Here is a 5,632-nt window from a genome sequence, read left to right as displayed (position 1 = left end):
ACACAAAATACTATTTCCCCATCAGTCGTTCCCCATCGGTCGTAAAGTCCTTCCCATAGCCCGAAATCCATGTCTTCATTAAATTTGATTTAGTCAACTTAATTTTTGGCATATTATAAAATTCAGCAGTCAAAAATCACGTTCGAAGCTTCACTAACTACGTATTCAACTGATGGATTTCGAAACTGTCTATCTATCAGATGGACTATTGAAATATGTTAGAATAGCAGCTCTCTCCGAAAATGTATTCACTCCACCTTTTAACTAATCAATCACAGGAAAGGGAGGTCATTTTCTACCTACCACAGAAGCCTTATTTTTCCCACACAGATTGACAATTATTTATTCCAGGAAAAGACATCCCTTCATAGAATATCTGACCATCCCTTTCTGAGGTTTCTATGACGAATGTCCGTTTGGGTGGGCCCTTTGTACCCCCTTCCTGACACACACCTCATTGCTACATCTTTTTCAGGTGATTGCAATCACCCCCAGCAACATCAATCCAGCTGACCCTTTCAGGTGGTAAAGAATGACAAAACAAAATTTAAAGCGTTCCTTATGCTAACATAAAAATAATAGTGATATGGTTTTAGGAGGGAAAAGCCATAAAATGCTGAAAATATGCAGTTATAAGAGCAAATATACCTTTTTATGCATTTATATGCACAAATGGCAAGAAGTGCTAAAATATGCAATTGCATATGCACGTATGCAATTGCATATTATTCGCTGTCTAATCATAACTTTTGAAACAAACCTACTTATGTCTGAAAAATTGGTTTTAACCTTACATGAGTGGGATTGTTATGTTATAGAAATCTGTGTTTGCAAATAGCAAGTTAATATAAATCTGGCTTCATTTGTAAAAAATAAAAATAAATTATTTGGGAACAGTGAACTAGTGAAATACTTAAAGAATGTGTGCATGTTAATGCAATTGAAGGGAACATATTTTACTCTCTGAATTCTCATAGTACTTCAGTGTTATGTACTTCATTGTTGTCTTTAATCCTTTTCTGAATTTCATCAAGTTGTTGACATTTAAAAAGTTGATAACAGTCAAAAGATCTGATGTTATGTTCTTTCTTGTAAGTTCAATTTAGTTTTCTAAACCGTCATAAATATAGGTGAAAATTAGGTTCTCTAGCAAAGTTCATGACACCCGGTGGCTGAGTGGTAGCGCTTCGCGCTCCCGCACCACGGGTCCTGGGTTTGATCCTCAGTCCGGGCAACTCAGTTGACTCAGCCTTACATCCCTTCAGTGGGTCGATAAATGAGTACCAAGCATGCTTGGGAACTAAAAACTGGGGGTCCGCGTTTGGCTGACAACCTGACCGGAACATCTGCTCCTGCACCCCAGAGCCCAAAGTCAAGAAAGCTGAGGTAGTCCTTGGCCCTCTATGGGCTGTCGCCCCACTGAGATTAGCAAAGTTTATTGTCTGAAATAGTGACTGCATTTCAAACATTGCTAGTAGTCACTCTATTCGGAAGAAAAAAATGACTAGTTAACTACAAAAAAAAAATAATTAGTTTTTCTGACCACTGATTTTGTTTTATTTATATATGTTTACAGTTTACAGAATTACAATTATTTTTCACTTGTATTTAATATGTACTTAGATCATTAAGAATAAATTTGTGTAAAATTTGGAGTATTTTACTCTCTTATGAAAATTTAACACTTTAAAGGAAAAGTGAGCTATTATAATACTATCAATCCTGAAAAGATATTATGTCCTTTATTTTAGTTACATGAAAAAGAAAGTTCTATTTATATTAAATTAGTACAATATTAAATTGGCTATTTCAAATAGCTTAGACGATAATATAAAAGTTTTATAAAAAATTTACAAGTTTGTAATTTTCTAATATAATATTTATTATTGCTGTACATCATTCAACTTTCCTATTTAAACCTTTCCAATTGACATAGTAAAACCTTGATTATCAAAATTGCCAATTAGTTTGTAGTTTATAACATTTTACTAAGTGTACAAACTCTGATTTATTATGAAGGTACTATACCTGAAGCTAATAATAAAAAGAGTCATAAGTATAATTAAATATTGCTTTTTAATACTAAATCATCATTCATATTTTTATGCTTTATAAATTGTATGTAGATGTTAGATGATTTGAACATTGTAATTTATATGAATAATGATTACTGATTAAGCATTGGAACAGTAATTTATGAGTGGAAATCAGAATATAGCTAAAAATAATGGTTGAGTCTTTAGCAAACTTTTCAAGTAGGTTTGGTAGCAAGTCAAGAAATGTCTGGAATAATTCGGGTACTACTGTTCTTTTATTTCCTGCAGAAAAAAAAATTAAACCTTAAATGTATGTATTCATATTTTATGCCTTATATGGATTTTTTTTCCCTTTCTCAGCGAATTGCAGAAGTGGCAGAACATGTAGCTGCTGGATATAAATTTGATGAAAATATTAAAGTTAGTAATTACATTTTTCATTATTGTTCCATGATTATTTCGAATGCTTATTAGGCTTCTTTCTTGTTTCTTGTTTTAAACTTAAGCACATTATTATAAATTCATTGAAAAATTTATATTAAAAAAAAAAAACATGTTAAGAAGTTAGTGTTCACTAACTTTAAATAAAATAAAAACTGATTATAAAGTGTAAATGTTAATTTTCAGCTGACTTACCATTATTTTATCTCCTATATACTTTTAAAAGACCAATTTAAATTTATTAAAAGATTTTAAACTCCCTTTTATGGCATTTTAAGCATTAAAACTGCTAAGTATTTTTTTATATATAATTTTAAAAGCTTTTAGAAAAATTAGAATGATTTTACATTAAAAAATATATATATATTTAATTGAAATTAAAAAAGTATTTTCTGAATCTAAAAATTTATTATGATCTTCTTAAGTTTATTTCCCTATTCACTTTGGTTTTAGATTCAATAAATATTTCTTGAAAGTAAGGAGAAAAGTTAATTCAGCTGGTATTAATTTGACACCTTAAGGCAAATAAAAACAAAGCTTCAGCAAATATGCTAAAAAAAAAATTTAAAAAACGTAAGCTGAGTGGGCTAATATTTTTATCTTGAAAGGATTTAAAGATTAGATCAGAAATGCCTAAAGGCATTGGTAGAAAATTGATGATACTTTTTATATTAAAGTCCTTGTGTATTTATTATGTAATTAAAATATCGGTTATAAGGAGCTTAATTTTTATACCATGCACATTTGGAACAAAAATGTTAAATAAAAAATATTTCTTGCATTGTCATATGTATGTATTATGATGCTTATGGATATTTTAATAGATAAATCTTTATTTGTGCTTCCTGAAATGAAAAAGCTTCTTTGTTTTATTTTAAAACATTTATTGTATGTTTCTTAAATGTTTCTATCTCTTTTTATTTTCATTAATATTATTTAAGCATTGTTATTCTACATTTAAAAAGAGTGTTGCTTTATTTAACATTAAATTCTATTTAAGGATAATATTTATCAAGCATATATCTCTTTTAACAAACTTTTATTTCAACTTAGGAATGTCTCTGTTTCGCAGTAAAAAAAAAAATATCCCACCTATCTTTTATCGGCCTTTGCAAAGCTTGTTTTCTAAATGTTTTGAGATTTACAAGTTAATTTTTAGCAGCTGATTTACGTGTTTGAGGGAATTTTGAGTTAAGGTTTTTTTTTTTTTTTAATTTGACTTTATTTACCTGATATTTTTACTTTATTTCCCTGTTAACATATGTGATTAGTTTGATAAAATTTAAGAAGAAAAAAAGAAATCAAATTCGAGAGCTAAACACAGCATTTATGAAGGGTTCAAATATTGTTTTTCCACACATTCTGTTTAATGATGCTTTATTAAGTTTATTAAATAAAAAACAAACCATATACAATAAAATAAATTTTTGTCATTTCAACATGAATATTATAATGCTCGAATGGAAGAGGTTGAAGTAGAAAATAATGAAATTGATTCTAATGATGTAGTAACTAAAAGAAAGCCCAAAAAGAGCATTAGAGATCTAGATATGAAACCGCACAGAAATTTTGCTAATGCTCCTGTAAATTTTAAACATAGCTCTGTTCATGTACCTACAAATGTTTATGATAAAGGTAATATAAACATTCCGCATTTTTTAACTGAAGTTTTTTAAATAAATGTTGTTGTTTTTCCTACACATAATATTGTAGTCATCTCTACTTTATTTTACATGTAACTGATTATAAAAAAAAAAACATGTAACTTACATTAAAGAAGTAAAAATCATTAATAATAATTTTTATTTCTTATATATAAACAGATTTTACTGCCTGTCCACCGTTGGAAGACTATTTATTTTCAAACAACTTTTGTGACTGGAATATCATTTTGCTAAACGATCCTCATTGGCACAAAGCTTTCTTCCAGCTTACTATCATTGCTTTTATCTTCCTTTGGTTTTAGTTTTTACTAAGGATGTAATTAACGGATATGGGAGAATTTCGATCCTTTTGCGTAATATTCGGTTGGCTGAATACTTTGCCAAATATTCGGCAAAGTATTATCTAGAAATTTATTTTTCAATAANTTTGTTTCTTTTTGGAAGAGGAAGGGTAATTTGAATAGATTTAATAAAGAATTATCTGAAATCGAATTTCTTACTAAACATTATTTAAAGATATTTTTACGAATATTTGTAAGTTCAAATTAAGTTAATTAGTTAGTATATTTTCTGAAAGACATATGGAAAAACGAAATGTGAAGAATCGCAACTAGATTACTTTATACTGAACCATGAGCTTTGTAATGCAGATTTTTTTTTTTAAATTTATTTGTTTACATTCAGGCAAATCAGTTTTGTCGTGTTTTAAAAATTTTGTGTCGTAAAAATTGAGAACTTTTTCTTAATTTTTCATTTTTGTCTTTTTTTCTGTATTAACTATAGCAGAGCATTTTAACAGTACATTTCCAATAAACTTAATTCTTTTATTGTCACTTTTTTCCTGTACAATGAGACAGATAACCAATGACATGGAAAACTATTATTCTCAACGTTAAAGTTATATTTCAGAATTAAGAAGAAAAAACATTTCTGCTTCTCTTTTGCTAACTTTCATTTTTATCATCGTTTTTATTATTACAGCATTTTTTAAGAGCATCTCTAATGAACGTTATTCTTTTATGGTCACTTTTTTGTAAAAAAGTTAAATTGAGATTTTTAGTATTAAATCTTTCATTTAAAAATTAGAAAAATTTTTGTTTTGGCTTCTATCTAGCTTTTTCAAAAATATTTTTGTTTTTATTATGGCACGACAATTAAGAGTATTTCTATTAGTCTTTTAAACTTCATTTTTTCTTGAAAATGAGGTAATTGGAAAACTGAGATGCTTAGCTTTAAAATTTTCTTTCAAAAAGTCATCGAATTTTCTTTGAGAAATCATCGAATTTTATTTTTTTGGTTTTGCTTTTTTCTATAACCTTTTTTTATATGGGCGTTTTTATGATACTGGTGCTTTTTTAAAAACGTTTCTGATAAAGTTTTTTTCTCTTTCAATGTATTACACATAATTTTTTCTGGAAAATATTATTTTTAGCATTAAAATTTTGTTTTAAAAATGAAGACACTATTTTTTTTCTATTTTTTTTTCAACTT

The 5,632-nt window shown here is 27.7% G+C and overlaps 1 long non-coding RNA gene across 1 annotated transcript; it reads left to right on the top strand.

Annotated features, from left to right (window-relative positions):
- Window positions 1–6: 6 nt before the first annotated feature.
- LOC122273369 (uncharacterized) lies at window positions 7–3,778 on the top strand. Its single transcript, XR_011635991.1, has 2 exons — window positions 7–2,297; window positions 2,397–3,778. It is a non-coding gene; the product is annotated as an uncharacterized lncRNA (long non-coding RNA).
- Window positions 3,779–5,632: the final 1,854 nt, after the last annotated feature.

This window comes from Parasteatoda tepidariorum, unplaced genomic scaffold, assembly GCF_043381705.1.
Source record: "Parasteatoda tepidariorum isolate YZ-2023 unplaced genomic scaffold, CAS_Ptep_4.0 HiC_scaffold_3906, whole genome shotgun sequence".
Classification (NCBI taxonomy): Eukaryota; Metazoa; Arthropoda; class Arachnida; order Araneae; family Theridiidae; genus Parasteatoda; species Parasteatoda tepidariorum.
The sequence above is the reverse complement of the archived record's forward strand: the minus strand, read 5'-3'. Positions and strand labels throughout refer to the sequence as shown.